The 20126-nt window shown below is 38.4% G+C and overlaps 1 non-coding gene across 1 annotated transcript; it reads right to left on the bottom strand.

Moving 5' to 3' along the window:
* Nucleotides 1–17286: 17286 nt before the first annotated feature.
* Nucleotides 17287–17360, bottom strand: TRNAW-CCA (transfer RNA tryptophan (anticodon CCA)). The gene has a single exon. It is a non-coding gene; the product is annotated as a tRNA-Trp (tRNA).
* Nucleotides 17361–20126: the final 2766 nt, after the last annotated feature.

Raw genomic sequence — 20126 nt, 5'->3', positions numbered from 1 at the left:
AGTAGATGAGCTTAACAGTAGCTCCATAATCAAGCTCCTCGAATGGATCTTATCTCCCGATGAGCTTGTAGTAGAAGCCTCCTTTGATGCCTTAAAAGTACTATTTACAGAAGTCCCCATGGTGACTCAAGGTTCCCTTCCTAGTCAAATCCATCCTAGAAATATTGATGACATGCCAGCAAATGTAGTCTCATTGCCCATCTTAAAGGGAGAGTACAATGAAAATCTTGATCTTCATGTAGTTGAGTTTATGATAGCATGTGTGGCTTAACAATGCTAGTACCCTTGAGCATTGGTTAGCAATATTTTCCGCCACTTTCAAAGGCGTGACATTTTAGTGGTATGAGAGACAAGCAGTAGGAACTTTTGGTACATGGGACAACCTTCCTCACTAAATTCAGGCATGAAGGCTTTCAAGAGCGGATATGTGAGAGGAGTTCATGAACCTAAGTCAGTCCTTTGGAGAAAGAGTAGAAGCTTATGTCTCACGAATGGAATCCATAATGAAGAGATTGACCAACCATCATTTGGATGAAGGCATCCAGAAGGGAGTTTTCCTCACAGGTCTAGAACCAGAAGTTTGCAAGTTTGTGGAATTGAGAAGACCACTCAATCTACAACCTACAGTGGAAGGTGCAAGACTATATGACAAAGTTGAAGCAAGGTTGTCAATGACCTCAGGAAGAGGAGTCTTACCTCCTCCCATACCAGGAATGGTATACCCACCAAATGCAGTCCTAGGGACAGTTCTCTACCCGTACCCCCAGATGTAAACAATGTCACAATACAATGCATCGAATCCATAGTGGCGGTAGACAATAATGCCTCAAATGTTGGTTCAACCACAACAACAGTGGCCCCAAAAAGTTCCTCCAATGATGACTCAACAACAATGGAATCCTACCCGCTGGAATCAACAACCCCAAGTCTCAATAGGAGCTGTGAATCAAAACTAGAACAGAGGACCCTTTGGATCAAGCCAACCAGTATATGCAGTAATAACAGAAGCTTCCCAAAACCCTACTGCAAGTACTCCAGGAGGTGAAAATGTGAAAGTCTAACTATCTAACTCAATCATCGCAAGTATAAAAAAAGAGCTTATGGATATCATTACAGAATAGCTACACACGTTAAAGGTGAATACTGCCAATATATCCATTCCTAGCAGAGGGGGTGGGAGAGATGTGATGCAGTCTAATACATGGTGTGGAAAGTGCCATAAAAAAGCGGGACACTTAGCTACTGAATGTACCCAAAAACCAACCATTCCTGGAGCCTTCTATTCATACTGTTTGAGGAAGAACCATGCAGAGGATATCTGCTCTCTAAAAGAGATGCATGCTAGAATCCAAAATGACAATGCATGACATTAGACCAAAGCCTAGGGAGTTCGGTCCTAATTTTGATCCAAGGAGGTTTTCTCTTAGAGTTACAGAGAGTTACAGAGGATGACAGTCTGGCAGTGGCCAAAGATCAGAGGTGGAGTGTTACAGATGTGGAGAAAAGGGTCATACCTCACCAAACTATCCAAACCCTAGAAGGTCTGTGGATTACAAGCCCTTATATGCAATCGATGCAAAGGAGAAGGCCACACTGCAAAAGATTGTCCAAGTCTAGCTCTTATGAAAGCTACTCTTGATACCCAACAGAAGACCTAAGAACCTCCTTTCAATTTGGTGGAATTGGAAGTGGCCGCAATAATGCAGGTAAAGCGGGCAAAGAAAGGAGAACTTGTAGTTCCAAAATAGAATATTCCCTCTGCCAAGACTGTGAAGTTCAACCTTCCTTGAAAAAAGTAGAACAATGCAATCCAAAAAAATGAAGTATAGAGCACTACAGAGCCACAGAGACAGTTGTAGAGGCGGTCAAAAAGAACCAACCAATATATTGACCAAAATAGTAGCTCGATATCTTGGAATCATCCAAGTCTAGAGAACTTGGCACCCCAATGGCTGCGGAAGAGGGAAGCAATGCATCATCCATGCCACCGGAGCCACCGTTAGTACCCCAAAGTACCGCTGGACACGCGGATCAAAGTACTGAGTTATCCTTAGATCCAGCACTGCCTAGTCTGCCACCCCTCAAACCATTACTGTCCAACTCAATTCCACCCCAACCATCAACAGGTCTTAGGCCTTCCTACGAGCGACGTTCATTTCTATTGATCGCCAAAGACCTTGCTGAGAATACGAGAGATGACTTGGTGACTTGCATCAAGCTCTTGGATGACACCTTTACCAAGTTCACTAGGAGCTACGAAAGACTTGACCTCAACTTGCTTAATGAGCCCCTTGCCTCTGAGGTTCATTCCTTATCCTGCACTTGGGAAGAATACGAGTTTATAATCGTAACATCCCCTAAAGTCTCAAAGGAGTTGATCGATAATGGTGAAATCTCAAAAGAGCACGCATTCATCAGACGATTGATAACATCCTATCGCAAGCCCCAAAGACCTGTGTCAACCATTGAGATTGAGGAACTTACTCACCTCATTGACTCTAACTCCTCATTCCTACAAAAATGGGCTAGCCTACGTCTCCAATGGGAGAAGCGGGGTTTTCAAATAATGACTAATGTTGAGCAGCGACGTGCCATCAAGACAATTGAGTATGACCCAACTTATGCAGCAGCAACCTCGTTTAGGGTCTTGGACACCACTCGCTCCAAACACCTAGACAACTAGGTCTTCGCCCATCCTTACATTGATCGTATCCTTATGGAAGAAGAGCTACATGTGGCTAGCCGTATCAACTCGGGTGACTTTCTAACCGATGTCCTGACTTACATTACCCAAGTACGCATTAACCCTCATACTCTCGATCGTCATGCCAAATTGGAATACAACCCTAATTTCTATAATTGGATGATGCCTAAGTAAATAGCACCCTATGGTGCTTAAATGTCTTGTCTCTCCCATGTCCAATCCCAGGAGGATTCTTCTCATTCCGAAGGGGGGGGGGAGGAGGTCAACATGAAGAAATGTGAAATTAAGGAAAAGTGTCATAAGATCTTGGAAATTGATAGAATTGCTCAAGGGGAAATTCTTTTTGTTGCTTAAAGCATGTTCTTCTTGCCATAAAATCATGATCTATTCCTATTTATTTTCCAAGATAATGTCTTAGGAATACTAATGGTGAACCATGATATGTGGTAGGAACCTAAAATGGTAGGGCAGGATAAAGGCAACAAGCTTTCGTTCACAGAGGAAAAGCAAGCTAAGTATGGCTTGGTAGTAGAAATGAGGGGCTACAGCCAATTCACATTCAAGCATGCCATGAACCTAGAGCATGGAAGATCCACCCATAAAATGACTTGTGGACCAGTGTAGCCCTAGCAGAAGTACGTAGAAAAGGTTGGGCAGGCGGTCAACTACAAAAAATGCACAGAGTTTCTGAGGAGCTTCAATGTCGAAAGGAACTGTGGCATGGTGACAATTAGGAAAGGGAAAGAAGTCCACCAAGTAGAGGGGGAGTTGAGCCCTAAGAGGTGGTGGAGAGGGCCCTAGGCTCAACTAGCAAGACTGAGCAACGCCCAAAAATGGATATGTACAACATGCTAGGGATGGACAAGGATGCCGTATGCACAGTGGATGGGGTAAGTTTAGCGGATATTCCACATCATGAGATCAAGCTGCAGGCAAAGATGATCCATAATCTCTTCTCAAATCAAAGGTACAATGCCCTTATGAGCAGAATCGGGGTGCCGTTTTTAGAGAGCATGCATCAAGATCCCGAGACGAAATCGATTGGAACACCTTTGTGTGCAAAACTATTGAAAGCTTTGACCATTGGTAGAATGTTAGTAGGAGGAGAATCCCCGACCTCCACACAAGATTAGTTTGAAAGAAGTCCTCGTCCAAAGCATCCACCATCAGGTTCGGTGGGATCCTAATGGCCATCATCCATGAGGCCTTGAAGGACAGAGAGGAAGGTGGAGAGGGAGTAGGAGAAACCCTTGACCGATTTCCCCACCATGAACAAGTGCAGTCGAGCGAAAGGACCATAAGTGATAAGGAAGAGCAGAAGATGTAGTCCGGCTATGGAGAGCCAAAGGCACAGACAAAGGGAATCCAATCAAAGCGAAAGAAGGAGACAAAAGAAACGATGACAAGGGAAGAATGGACCGAGTAGAGAAAGGCCCAAAAAGAGTCCAAGAGGGCCGAAGATGAGCGAAAGAGAAGAGCTAAAAAGAAAGGAAGATGAATACATGGCAGAGGCCATGCACAGGTTTGTAGAGGAGGCCCACAGTTCTAGAGGAATGGCCACATTGAGCCCATGGCATAAAGGTAAATCAAGTGACAACATTGAAGTAGCCTAGTCGTTGCGGGAAAGGGCAAGGCATCCAGCGTTTGCTATGGATACCACTTAGCCCATGTCCATGATGTAGTTCTTGGTCACAAAAGTACATGAGATGGCGCTAGTGACAGGAGACAAAAGGTTGCCTGGGGTGGCAGACGTGGAATCTAAGTAGGACCCAAAGAGGAAAAGCTGGAAGCGTCCACCACAACACTGCCAATGATGTAGTCGCGGACTATGACATCTATGTGGCAGAGCTCCTAGCCCAGATAGAGAGGGACAAGGAAGAGAAAAAGGGTGCTGCTGTGGAGCTAGAGGCCAAAAGAGAGATTGCCATAGCCCTACGACTAGAGATGACATGTCAAGCCTCTGAGCATCAGAAAGAAATTCGGAGCCTGAAAGAGCAACTCAGTACCCAAGAAAAGAAGGCTCAAGAAAACAAAGATTGCCTAAGGTGAAGACTAGAAGATGAAGCCCAAGACTTGGTGGTGGAGCAGCGGGACCGCAAGTGGCTCATCTAGCAATATGCTGAGCTCTAGCAGTGGTGGATGGCATGGTGAAAGCTATGCATGCAGAACTACAGGGAAGCCCACAAGAACGAGACTAAGCACCAAGAGAACGACACCAAGAACAAGAGGATGCCCTGGTACTCCAGCTGTGGATGGCAATGGAAGAACAAGAAAGGTTGGAGAGAGAAATAGAAGTCTCGTAAAAAATGAGGGATAAGGCTGTCAACAAAGCCACAGAAAGCCTACAAGACGACCTGAGGAATGCTCGGGAGGAGGTGAAAGGAAGCTGCACTGGGTAGAGCTTGAAAGTTGTGCGCAAACCACTAAAGATTTATTAGAGCGGATTGTAGAAGCCTACCAATAGTGCTCTATGGTTGAGCAAGGTAGGAGGATAGCCGATGAACTGCTGGGATAAAGAGAAGACCCAGATGATGGATATCTGGAGTGAGCAGCAACATGTGGTAATGATGCTGTCTCAGGAGATGGAGAGGGGTAAGATTAAAGTTAGTTTGGATACTGAATGATGAGTTCATGTAGGCAAACACAAATTCATCAGAATATATATATATATATATATATATATATATATATATATATATATATATATATATATATATATATATATATATATAATCAACATCTAATAGCAATCTAGCATTAATTAGTTTATTCTTATACTTTTTCAGGAAATCCAAGACACTTAAATCAATCCTAAACCCTACTAATTGAAGATGTGAAATAACGGGCAAGTAATCTAGTTTTGATTGGGCTGTCATTCGGAGGTTAAACAGTTCTAGGTTCTTACTGCTCAGCAAATGATAATGATAATACACATCGACAGAATCAATCAAATATCCTCCGCTTTAATGCTGTAACCAATGTCTTACCTTTTTTATTCTCTATTTTTGTTTCTACATGCCATGGTATAGGTGGAACAATCATTGTAAATTCAATTTCACTAGTTTCAAATTAAGGTTGTATATTCACTTCACATGTAATGATTTTTTTTGAAAGGTCTTACTAGAACCTGCTTTTTGTTGCAAGGGGTTTTCAGCTATTTCTAACAATTCCCTATCAATTAGATAGTTTAAAATACATCCACCTAACTTTTTGCATTTCTCATATATGTTGATACTACTATCAAACTGACTATCATTGTCATCAATAAGATCTTCCTCATGTAAACTGTACATCTCTGTTTTCATACAACTCTTTCTTTTAACACTATACTTCCTAATTTATCTATAACCATAGCCGCTTTCATTATAGGATTATTATTAGCTATATCATTGAATATTAGGCCTAGTGCATATATTACTAATATTTCTATTGTGCAAACATCTACAATATAATCATCCTTGATCTTTTATATCAAATAATTTCTCATATTAAATGTCCTATTTTAACTTCCTTTTTCACACATTAGTTTATCAAACAAATTTCATGAGGTTTTATAGATTGTTTTTTCATGAAAAAGAAGAGTCAATTTTTCAATCTTTAGTTTCAATTCTTTGAGAAATTTGTCCTTAGAGCTTTAAGTCATTTTATTGTTGTCAAGTTTTGTTTTCGCTTCCTTAAGACGATTACATATTTCCTGTACATATTGGTACCTTTTCCCAGGTTTCAAGTTCTTATGTTTCATCTTACTAATAATTGCTTTAGCCATATCATAATTTATTAAGGTATTTTTACTAGGCTTTGATAATATATCTTCGTATTCAATATTAGATTTTGCTGTTGAACCCTCTTCACCAATAATTGATGATTTATCTATTATTGTGTTCCAGTTTTCACTAACCTGATTGTTTGTAGTTTTTTTGTATGAAATGGTATGAACTAACATTAAGAGGAGGTCCGATCCCTCCACTCTAGTTTCCTATAAGTTCTATATGTAATAATTAATGTGTAGAGAACCATGATTATTGTCTCAAGGACTGCCATTCATGTTTCTTTAGCTACGCTGCGATTTTGATAGTTTTGGGTATGGTTGTAATTATTATTATTATAATGATTTTGAATTGGTTATTTTAATGTGTTAAGTGTACAATTGACCCAAGAATAAAAGTATTGATAGGGGTCTGAAGCATGCTATGGCAAAAATGGATTATTATCCATCTATTTGTGTGAAACCATTTGGTGTCCAAGGTCTTACTCTTTAATAGGTTGAGTCTCACCTGGACACCCATCGTGAAGATCTTCAAATGTCTTTTCTCTTTTGGAACGGGTTCAGACTACCATTACAGAGATTCCCCAAAGATTTTTTTAGCATTTTGTAATCAAATTGAGAAACCCACAGACATTTTGAGTCAGATGAATTAAATGCAAGATTTTCTCTTTTCTATTTCTAGACTTTGATCTTTCTCTATTCCTAGAGAAATGATGAGTAGATAGTCCTAGGAGAAGGAAGAGGAAATAGATACTCGATGCCTAATGAGTAAATATGATTTTTTGAGGTACTTCAAAATTACTTTGATTTGCTCTATTCAATCATATGAAAAGCTGCATCTAACGAAAGCCGTACGTGCGGTTTGGAGGGAGATCTCCAACTAGCCAGAAGATCCACCCTATAATATGGAGTCAAAAAGCCAAAATAAAGTTTTAAGTAAAAGACAATTGGGATAGGAGACAAAAGACATATATACAAACTCATGTTACATTGGAGCATCATAGTGGAAAAAAAGAGAACCATGGAATTGGATCCGATTTATCGGAATTGATTGGTAAACATGCTGGTTGATTGAATCATGAAGGATGGAAAAAAATCATTGGCTTATCAGATTCTTTATTAGGCTATGAGGCAAATTAGGTGGGAGACCAATAGAAATCCATTGTCTATTATGACAAGTCGTACGTGAGGTGACTCCCGATGTTGTAACGGAATCCAAACGTGTGGGTGGATCGGCTTATCAGATTCCTATTGAAGTCGTACCTGCACAAGGAAAAGATTTGGCTATTAGATGGTTATTGATTATGTGTCGAAAATGTTTAGGTCGAAGTATGGCTTTAAGATTGAGTGATGAATCAATGGATGTTGCCAGAAATTTTGGTAGTGCAGTACAAAAGAGGGAAGAAATTCATAGGATGGCAAAAGCTTTTGCTCATTTCCTAACGTCTTAGATTTGTTTCAATCCACGAAGAAAAAATGTAGAAATAGCCTTGTAGCTAGCAAGGAAACTAGGTACGCAAACAAGACCGTTTAGCCATCCATAGCAGTATTATACTATAGAACACTCGCACTATCCGAGGTAATAGATATGTAAATAAAACCGTAATACAATGTTACACTGTAAAGCTCTCGTACCGAGGTAATAAATATGTAAACAAGGCCACAACGCCATAGCAGTTACTGTAGGAGCTCTTGTGCTATCCGAGATAATAGATATGCAAATGGGATGACCTCTTGTATAATAATTATAATCACTTTATTATGAACCAAAAGTTTTCTTTTTTTAGTTTCTTAGGCAATGCCCAACTTTCTTAGAAATAAGAAAAATTCTTTATGATAGGCATGATAAGAATAGAATGTTAAGTTTAGGATTAAGCATCTCCAGTATTCATATGTTATTAAAGTTATGTTGTCTAATTGTCTATAATAGAATGTTAATTTTTGGAAGAATAATTGTTTATGATTGGCATGGCAGGAATAGAACGTTGAGTTTTGGATTAAGCATTCCCAGTATTCATATGTTATTAAAGTTATGTTGTCTAGTTGTCTTTCTTTTGTGTTCTAATTTAATAGCCAAACCCAAGAAAACTTATAAGTCTTTATCTATAGTCAGTCCTCATATCTGTATTTCTTGTCAAAATAGTGGTACTAAAATAGTCTTAAGTAGTTTCTTTAGCCATCAACTAGCTTTTAGATGCATGAGTTGATCCCAAAGAGATACCTCTTCCTCAAAAACTTATTCTTAATCGTGATCTTATGGCTCAAATATATCCCAGTTTTGCAAAGGGATTGACTCCATAAAATTGTGTTCAAAAAGTCAAATTGAAAAGGAAGGATCATAGTCCAGCATTTGGTCTTTGTGTTCAGCTTCATTTTAGCATTGATTCTTAATATTCATGGCTTTTTCTTAGGTAAAGTGATCAAACTTTAACTTATATTTAGAGGATTTGATGCTTAAATCCTGGCAGAACAGAGCATGTAAATGAACCAATCCAAACCAATAGAGATATAGAGTGTCTTGAAAACATATCTATGAGCGTAGATATTCTTCCCTTTTGCTTATGATTACATATAACTTTTTTTTTTTTTTTTGCATTTGCATTATTGAAAAAGAAATATGGTTATGGATCTTTCTTAACTTTACATAATACTTTAACCACCTTTTAAGCATCCTAACAGTTTAAAGCAATTATTTCATTTACAAATCAATCCCTAAAGTTGGTCGTTCTTATCATAAAATTCATCAATAATATCGCCAAAGCTCAAGGTTTGTTTTATTTTCTATAGGAGAATATGCTAATATGATTTTAATGAGGTGCAAAGCTTCTTATCTGACATTCGTTAGGCTTTCACTTTTCGTAAAAGCTAGCGTCTTCTCAAGCAAGGGCCTTATGCTATAAACCCTTTTGGGGCGACGGTTTGAACACAAATAGATTCCACAAAGCTTTCAAAAGGAAATAGCCTAGTGTGTAAGCATAGCCATGAAGCTTGAACTTGTTTAATGAGCTATCTAGGATTGAAGAGATATCCCAAGTAATTAACATTATATTCTTTTCCAAATATATACTATTGAATGCCCATATGGATAAGTGTGCTCTTAAGCTTGAACCCCGAAAAGGTTACCATAATGAATCTCTTATCGTTTTTGGGTGCGAATAACGTGCATGGATTACAGTTGACGGCTACCAAAAATGGCAAGAAAAGAGAGTACTTGACGTCTAGGGATGAATGCAAACCCATTGGACAGGGATAATCATTTTGGTTCTAGAAAAAAAGATTCATTGGCAATAGTGAACATTTATAAAAAGGCCACAAAACACTACAAGTTACTGAAATGATAGTGAAGCATGCACGCATGTGTTTGAAATGATTGCAGGCTGCCAAATAGAGCTGATGGTATCTTATGGGCAAATCAGGCCTAGACTATTTAACTTTACCTTCTGTAAGGAATTTGCAAAGACTTATTTTTTTCTTGAAGGAGGTCTCTACTAAATAAATACAAAAAAAAACTAAAAATTTCCCATTATTGGGTATTTCATTTGAGCCCACAATGGCATAGATGGAATTGCTTATTTGTAAAGGATCATTTTCTTTTGGGTGCCAAAACCATAAATCTTTATTCTGATGACTCTTCCAGACCCTTTTAGTTTTGTTTTTTAAAGTAAGGCTTGTATGAAAGAAGCTCAATTGGTTGTCAGCAAACTTCAAAGTTTGTGTTGTCTTTCTTGTGCCATATATTAGCTAAGTAGTCTAAAGGACTGTGAAGGGAGGCCGATATATGAAGAAAGTATAGAATTATTTGCTTATCTGTTGCAACAACTAGATTCTAGTGTTTTTTTAAATCGAGTAGGCCCCTCGGTAAAGGCGCCGACACGTTGTCAGCACTTATTATATTATATTATAACATGGTGCTAGATAAAAAAAAACTTAAACCATGGCAAAGGCCTCAAAGACTAAGCCGCTAAATGCTAGATATATTCTTAGTTTCAAAGGTTGTACCTCTATCTATCTACTTCTTCAAATACAATATCTTAAGTACCTATAATGGTGAGTACATAAGCTAGCATGTAATATTTGGACATAAAATGAAGTCCTTGTAAATGAGAAAAGACATGCGCTCTTATTTTATGGCAATAGGAACAATTGGTTTCGTTACTAACCAAAAATGTGCCAAATTTCCCTTTAAATGCTTCAACTGCAGTATGGGTGAAAGAAGCGGGTATAGAAAACACTTCTATATAAAGTTTAAGGTGATAGATCAAAGATTCCATGAATTACTTCATTTAAGGCCGTGACAGAGGACATAACTTACGATTACCAACTCTAATCATGTCAAAGAATCTAGTTAAAGCATTACACAATAATTAGAATACTTTGTCACATTTCTTCAATACAAATGCAATAACAATCATAACAATCTCCCCTAGTACCTACTGATATGTCAAAATCCGATTAGTCATAAACATCATAAGGTGCTACTTTTCACGGATCCCGACATACTCTCGATTGAAGTAGATGGGCCCTTTTATTTGGCTTTCCCTTCCTAAGAACCATACATGGAAAATACCCTTCATACGTCTCATATGCATTCTCAATCCTATGACATATTTACGAGCAGGCGCTTAGAAACCAGAAACATTCTTAGTCTATATATGAACACCTGCTTATAGTAGCCAACAAATTCTAGTCAAAAATCCAATTTACCATTTCCTGCAATGCCTGTCTTTAGCTCATTTGAGTCTTTTTTTGCCAACATAAGCAGCAAAGATCTATTTATTGACCTCACATTACTGGCTATATGGTTTATAGCCATAAGGAATTGACCCCAAAACCAAAACACATGCTATACTTGCGGCAACAACCATTATGTTGCGATACAAAATTTGACAATGGATGGGATCTCTCAGTGATCCACTAAGTCTTTTTCTTAAGTTTACATATTTTGCAATCAGAGGTTGAAGAATTATTTAGCATTGTTTCACTCAATTACACTCTGTGGCTAAACCTTTTATGCCTTTCTTTTTGCTTGAATCGATCCGTAATGAAAGCCTAATTTTCTTTAGTCAGATAGACTATCTTCCTATCTAATTTGATGTCGAAAAAGAAAATCACACAATGGGTCCCAACCTTTAGTCTTTGAGCTTTCCTCTACCTATATCTCATGATGTATTTAACCTTATACATAGGACATCTATATGGATATAGGCTTGCCACGTTTCATCAATAGCATCTACCCTATTCCAATTTCAACGGACCATGCTCCACCCTGGTGAACCTATGCGGTTTTGACGTGCCCAGAGGCTAAAGGTGATTCGTTCACAGTACACCGACTTCTCTAAGATAGCCATAGCCTAGTTTTGCTGGTCATGCTTTACTGAGCATGTACACATTTGCTTGTGCTATCCTTCCTTCGGCTTGCCCTAGCTTTCATCTAAATAGACATTATTATCAAGGCATCACACTAAGCCTTTACAATCGAAGCGTGCTTGAATAGGGTTAGACAAAATTGTTACCCAATAGAAACTTTTTCCATATCGTAATCGATGTCTTCCTATCGCACAACCTCTTAACATTACACCACCAAATCCCCAATCCAAGGCTTGTTGTGTAGTGATAGTGCCAATGTCTATTAATCATTATTTCTAGAAATGGTTATTGGTTGACATCTCTTCTGATTTGTCAATACGAGAAGAAAATTTTTATGTGAATAAAAAAATATCTTCACCCAAGCCCAAATGCAAATCTTGTGCCACTCCACCTAGTCATATGTAGCTAGTATACATCATGGCTCTCCCGAAACTCTTTCATGGAATTCGAGAAGTTTCTCTCATTCCTCAAAAGCCCATGGAAAGAGAATTAATGCTCCCACATCCATCGCATAAGTAGTTGAAGCAAGTAAGTGATTCAAAATTCAAGTTATTTCACAAAATAACACCCATATATATTAGGCTCATAATGGTACCTCACAATTACAAAGTCTTTCTACGGCTAAAGGATAAGCGTGTTCTTAAGCCATCATAGAAACATAAATAAAGTGAAAAGTTACTTGATGCCAGCCAAAGCTATGTCACTTGCATCATATAATCAAGTGCTCTCTAAACTGTACTAGATAGTTGCCTATCATACGGCTCTTTGATTTGAGTGATCGTAAAAGAACAGAGTTTAGTTGCTATTGAACAAAAACAATTTCACATTAAGAGAACATTCAAATCTTTACCTTCATCTGTAATGCTAACAAAGTAGTAAACGCAAGTTAAAGGCTTTGCTTTGTCTGTTATTCATTAAAATTTTTTACATATATTTATGATATTTTGTGTCAAGATAGTATGCAAAAGACAGAAGAATTGGTTACTTTTTGTTGGAAGTGACAATTTGGCATTAAAACACCACTGGATCTAAATCTCTCCCCTCCAGAATTGGTTTCCAATGACCAAATTGGTGAGGGGAATGGTTAGGATGACTCAGCAGGATCATTAGAAACATCCGATGCCCTTTTTCTTTCTCTTTTTTGCGCATCAGCAAGCTGGGCTCTGCAGTATTATCGTGGAACAATAAATTCTCCACAATTTGCCTACTTTCAAGGATAACAAAAAGTGTAGGAAATGGCAGTAGGCTAGCCTAGCTAGCAAGGCATGAGATGGAAAATCAACCACGTTGGCTGCATTGCTCATGCACCTATCTTGTTGATTTGGAAATTTCTTGAAAAAAGGAGCTTTGTCTCCAAAGTCAAGATTTGTTATTCAGCACCTAAAAAAACAAAGATTATCGGTTGTTGGCTATGCCAACAGTTGGTATAGAAATTGCTATAAACATGGTTGCAGAGTCCTCATCCTGCCATTCTATTTACTTAATTTTCTATCCTTCCTTTTTCCCAACCTCACTTTGTTTTATTGAAAGAAAAAGGGTAAACAAGTTTTTTCTCATATTGAGCAACCTGTGTTTTTCTTTCTATGTACAGCCCTATTTTTAATGCGATTGTCCCTAAATTTGCAATGGAACTGCTTGTTCATGGCTTTTTTTGGTAGGAAAAACTAGATCAGTATTGAATCCAAACCTATGATATACTAATTTAGCTTGCGACATGGCCTCTTCAATCAAGTTTCTGTTGAGTAGCCTGGATCTGCTTTATGGGGAGCGCCCTATTCTTTGCTTTAAAGCCATAATTTTTGTATTGGTCAAGGGTTTAATTCCATTATAGTTAGGTGTACAGGCATCATAGTAACCAAGACAATCATAAAATAAGGTAGATGCCAATTGATTAGCATTTAATGGCTTAATCAGGGTTCGGGATGGATTTGGCCAAGGTGAGAACCGGCATGTTAGCATTAACAATCGTGCTCTCATTTTTAAAATCAATTGTTATGGGGTTAAATGAGCTAGCTTGTAGCTATGAGAAGGATTTCCTAAGAACGAGGTTCCGGAGGACCTTAGAGTGGGAACAAGAGCCGGTGGGATCCTGGATTGTTTAAGTGTTGGTTTTCTAGCAACAAAGGGAGAGAAGTTTTCACGACTTCCCATGGTATGGCCATTATTCTTAGAAACAGTTGGTTTCACCATTATGAGCCAGTTATTGAAAAAACATTCTTTTCATTAACTTATTTTGTGTTTACCATTCAAACTAATACACCATATGGATGCATCAAGATGACAATGAACAGAAGACTTTGGGATAGCAATGCAGCAAAAACCACAAAAAAAGGATTTTAAGATAACAATGCAACAAAAACCACAAAGGATAATTGTAATGCTCCTCAAATTGCGGGACACATCTAAGCAGTCCATCAAGAGATATATCTAGAAGATGCCACTCGGCACTCCCAAGGAATGACACGGGGTTTGCCAACTAGGGTCTCTCGAGTCTGCCCGCAATGGAACTTATCCGGCCGTTCCCACTAGGATCGACCTAAAGTCCGGGTTCCTTGTAATTGGGTCTTCCTAACATTCCTCGTTAACATTTTCTTTGAGGAAAGCTCTCAACTAATTGAGACCACCCTTCCATTGGATAGACCCATTGGTCACATCCACCACGCTTCCCTCGGGGGTTGTTTTAGTTATCTAATTACCTATCGCATTATGCTGACACATAAAAGCAGCTTCCTTAATTAACTCGTTAATCACAGGTTCCTTTACGTAATTTAGGGCGCTAACACGAAAGCAAGATAAAACAAGATCAAACACTTCCTTAACTTATCTTTAGGTTAATGTTTGTCTCCCGCCCATACAGGAGAATTAAGTGTTCCTTTCTGCCTCCGGGGAAAAATCCTTCCATCTTCCGGCAATAAAAACCCGAAGGTTTATCCTACTAAGATTCCGCCTTGTAACTAGTATCAAGGCCTCAAGATCCCATCTCGAGTTACGTAGAACACTTGTGTAGGGCCTGGAGGCATTGGGATTTATGGGGCCAGAGCCCCCACTAGCACCCAAGCATCCTCCTATGCCAAATAATTTCAATGGAGAGACCTCTCATGGCGGGTTCGGTCCACATTCTCGACATGGATTCACAACCCCCTTGGTTAGGGTTTGGCAGTTCGCGGGGGGTAGCTAGCACCATCCTTCCTTAATTATCCCTTTAGGAAATCAACCATAGCTAAAGCACCCAGCTTAAAAACAATCACTAGGGAAAACATCCCTTTTGTTTCCATGGCAATCAGTCATCTCAGACCTGGCCATGCAATCATCAAACACCCCCCCACTTGGGTTAACATCCAAACCACATTAACAAACAGTTGAATGCACAACCTCTTGCTTCAAGGCATCGCAATCCCATTGCATGCACAATCAGAATTTAACTTGAATGTATCAAAACACTTGTACTAGAGATTTACAACCTTTTCAAACAACCAAGCATAACTTGGGTCAACAATCCATTTAGGGTTAGGTCACCAACTTCCATTAATAAGCTAGAAGCGTATCCATTTGCGATAGTCCACAGCAGGATCTATAAAACAATCGTAGGAAATTATACTTATTCCTAATGCACTGGATCTCATGAAGGTCTAGGTTTCTATCCATCGGAATCTATCATTTCATGTGTTTCTTTTAGTCATGATTGTGAAGTATGATTTCTAAATGACTATTCATGCACTGAACTGGTTTAAAAGCTATTATTTTATGTGAAATAATGCAAAAATCTTATCAATTTATGTGTGTAAAAGCTATCATTTCATGCATATAAACTTATATGAACTCCATACTCTATCATTTCGCGCATGCAACCTAGCACCTAAGCCTCGTCCGTGTTCCATGCACGTAGCTAACCCCTTCATTTCTTTCACGATAAATAAAATGTAATTAATTAAAAAGCTTAAAGAACCTGGGTTTGATTTGTGATCGTAGGGGTATTCGTCACATTGGTCGCTCCGCTTGCCTCTCCCGCATTACCGGTACCAACGGTAGCTTTGGCACCTACGCTTCCTGCTACTTTCTTCTTGGGAGCCATTTGCCCCGCGGAGATTGGACAGAGTCCGAACCTCGACGGATTTCAGGACGACAGGTTCGACTGGGAAAGATCACTGGATGGGGGTCCTTCGCCAAGGGGGAGGTTTGAGTGTGGCTCCTTGAAGTTACTCACTAACTCTCACTCCCTCTCTTTCTTTCTTTCTCTCTCTCTCTCTCTTCTTCTTCTTCTTCTTTTTCTCTTCTTCTCTCTCTCTCTCCTCTTCCTCTTCTACTTCTTTCTCTCTTCTTCTCCTTCTTCTCTTCTTCTCACTCTCCTTCTCTTCTTCTCTCCCTCTCCTCTTTCCCTTCTCTCTCTCCTTCCCTTTCCTTCACTTCTTCTCTCCTTCCCTCCTCTCTCTCCTTCCCTTCTTCTCTCCTTCTCCTTCTCTCCCTCTTCTTCTCTTCTCTCTCCCACTCCTTCTTCTTCTCTCCTTCTCCTTCTCTCTTCTCTCCCTCTTCTTCTCTTCTCTCTCCCAATCCTTCTTTTTCTCTCCTTCTCCTTCTCTCTCCCACTCCTTCTTCCTCTCTCCTTCTCCTTCTCCTTCTCTCCCTCTTCTCCTCTTCTCTCTCCCACACCTTCTTCTTCTCTCCTTCTCCTTCTCTCTCCCACTCCTTCCTCTCTCCTTCTCCTTCTCCTTCTCCTTCTCCTTCTCTCCCTCTTCTTCTCTTCTCTCTCCCACTCCTTCTTCTTCTCTCCTCCTTATCTCCACATTGTTCACGGGGGGAGGGCGTAGCTGTCAAACGAATTGGGGGGGGTGGGGGGTGCTCAACGTGTGGACACCAGGGAGGAGGGCCACTTGTGCTGCAACAAAGGGGGGCGTAGCATCTCTGACGGGGGGGACTGTCTGTACTAGGGAGGGGGGGAAAGCTTTATAGGGGGGGGCGTAGTTGTCCATCACCACTTGGGGGGCTGCATGCCCCCCCTTCTCCCACTTCACTCCCTCTCTCTCTCTCCCCAACGTATTGTCGGCGGGGAGAGGGAGAGGGATAAAAAAATTTGAAAAAATTAAAAGGGGGGAGTTCCTATGGAGGGGTTAGTACGGGGTTACGGGGGGAGGGGAGGAGACATTACAATAACTAACAAATGAATGGATGCAATAAAATCATGATAAAAAGTTAATTTATGATTCTGCTTTTATGGTTTAGAATTAACAACATGCTTTTCTAGTTTATGTTTTTGCAAATAAATAAATTTGATCAATTTATACTTTAATGTACTTTTGCTTATCTTACATCATATAGGTTCACTTTTTTTAAAAAAAGTGAGTAGTTACACTTCATCCAATTAAGCTAGGCATTAGAAGATCTTCATTAATTTTTTCTTTACACTATGTAGCTCATATTCTATTAGATACTATTATTTGTTGAATTGAGTGCTCGAGAGAAAAGGGACTTGAACCCTTAACCAATGGTTTTGGAGACCACTGTTCTACCATGTTAAACTATTCCCCCAACATCCAACCACAAGGATAGCTACAAGATCTTCTATCACAATTAATTGTTTAAGACCACTTCACTTAGTAGTTTGAAATTAAGAAACTTATGCTCGATGTGCAAGCAAATAACTTTATGTTATTTTTGCTACATGTAATGTTTTCAAAAACAAATGTCCCTAAATGTATATAAATAACCCATTGATTCCATTTTTTATGAGACAGAAAGGAAATGAAGTAGATGCTTTACAAGTTCTATCGACACGGATGATTAATCTATTGCAATAACAAAGAAGAGATAAAATAATAAGGGATTGAATCGTCAATGGATAGGGATATTCTAGTTTCATTCGCACTTCTCTCAGATCGACCACAAAGGAATCGAATGTGGTTGTTTGCTTTTAGTAGCTTATTTTGGAGTGTTGGGAGGAAGTCTTTAATTTATAACAAAACCCTTTTTGTTTCACTTGGTTTCCATGTGTGCATATGTGCCATATTTAAGTATCTGCTGAAATCTCTTTTCTATGCCTTAATTGGTATAAATGGTTTGCATATCCTTGGCTAATTTAAAAAATAAAAATTCTGGAAACTGACGAAAACAACACAATTAATTTTGTAATTGCATCAAAAAATAGTATTTTTACAATCATATCTTAAGTTTTTATGTTAACAAAAACCAGGTTACTATAAAAAGATCTGAGTAAGCTAAAAGATGTAAAACGAGAATGGGAACTAAAATAGCTTGGAGAAAATTAAAAGGAGGATATGAAAAAGTTTCAAGAAACAATAACACATTAACAGAAAAATAGTAGCTACACTAAATTAAAAACTAATTGCAATGCCAAAGCCAATAACTTTAAAGTAAGCAGCATCCTTTGCTACTCACTTAGTCCTTAATGTAAACCTCGTTTCATAAAAAATCAAAAATTAAATACATAATAAGGTAATAGTAATAAAACATACATAAGTGCTTCAGTTAACCAAAAGCAAAGTGCCCGAAACTAAGCAAACAATCCAGCCATTAAATCAGGGCAATAAGTTCAATGACAGACCTAGCTATTGTGGGATCTTGAATGGCAAAAAAGACATATTAACTTCTTTCACTTTGCTAGGAAAAGATTTGATTCGATTGATAGAACACTATTTTCTTTTTTTCTTTAAAGCTTGTTCCTATATACTTTCATTAGAATGGTTTTTTGACAGTATAGTCAATTATGGCCAATTTTAAGTGCAAGTTTTGGCGAAATACAAAGAATGGATGTCTGAGAAATCTTGAAAATCAAGGTATTTGTAAAAAGACCAAAAGTTCAAATCCTTCTCCATTCACAATCATGCTACATACAAATAAGTTGTCATTCTCATGCAGTTTGTCCTTTACTCCTAAGAGTGTTTTGCGTCGTTTATGAACGAAGTTATCTTTTCTAAAGGCTTACATGGCGTTTTCTTTCTTAATAGGCTAACAAACGAGTCAGTCAAGGAGACTGAGATAGTATTTCAACTTTTCTAGCAGCAGGCGCATTGGACGAGACATTAACTTTTTTTTTTGTTTAAAGCATTGGTCCTATCTAATGAACAAAATTTTAGGTTCTTATTAGCTATTACTGCATAGATTGCCTATGGATATGATGAAATTGGTAGACATGCTAGGTTTAGGTTCTAGTGCTTTAGTCATGAAGGTTCAAATCCTTCTATCTGTAATGGTTTAAGTCATTAAACTATGTAGATTTATTGAACAAAAACATATGAACTTTCTAAGATGAATGCTCATCTTTGCCTCAATGGCATGTTCTGGTCCTCTACATACTGATGTTAAATCAGTTCAATCCAGTAGTAGAAGACAATAACGAAAAGTTACTTGCAGAAAATAAGATTGGCCAGTTAATCAACAAAAGTAATGTCGACAATAATAAGGCTAGCAAAGCTGGTTTTTTACAACGTATATTTGCAAATAAGCAAGAATAAGGCCTAAAAACTGGTTTTTCCTTAGTGTATCCGAGAGTATTACAATCTATCTGTACTCTCGTTTCTGCTTATTTACCTTACTTTATTGCCATATAAACATTTTTAATAAAATGGCACAAACACAAAATTTCACCAGGTTGCCTTCGGTTCTAATAACGCAAACCATACACCATAAAAGTCTTCTACCTAACTTCTCAACCGGTACATCTACAAGGACAAAACATGCTTTCAGTGAACTCATGAGGCCTAGGCATAACTAAAATGTGTTTATAGTAGCAGAGAGTGCTTTAAATGCGTTAGCGCTGTTAGAAATGAAATAGAGCTTATTTTTGTGGACAAGAGATAAACAATTTACATAATCAGTGCATTTGTACTTATGATTTTTTGCTTAAACATTACAATGGTGGGAAATAATCTGAAAATGAGAATTCGACTTTATTACTAGTTTGAATTTTTCTTGTAATGGAAGCCAAAAAAAAAGGTTTACCTAAACTTCTAATATTGAAAAATATTATTTACATTCGGATTTTTATTTCTATTTTTTATTAAGCGAAATGAAAGCTAGGCACTTTCACTTTTAGCAACCCTAGCCAATGTATTTGTCGTCTGACTAGGCTAGAAGCTTTATATGCACTCAGAGCCCTTTTGAATGAAACACTGTTGCTTTCCATATTGTTTTTGTTGTATTGGTGCAATAAATGCTATTGCATTTTTGCAAACCTTTTACCTCGAAATGAGTCTAAAAATATGCTTGTCCTTTTCTATGTCCACTAGCTCGCCAGCAAACTTTCATGAATATCCAAAATAGAGGAAAAAGGGCAAA

This window comes from Lygodium microphyllum, unplaced genomic scaffold (genome assembly GCF_053477565.2).
Source record: "Lygodium microphyllum isolate KBCC unplaced genomic scaffold, Lygodium_microphyllum_v1.1.10 scaffold_41, whole genome shotgun sequence".
Classification (NCBI taxonomy): domain Eukaryota; kingdom Viridiplantae; phylum Streptophyta; class Polypodiopsida; order Schizaeales; family Lygodiaceae; genus Lygodium; species Lygodium microphyllum.
Note: the sequence above shows the minus strand (reverse complement) of the source record. Positions and strands in the feature narration are given on the sequence as shown.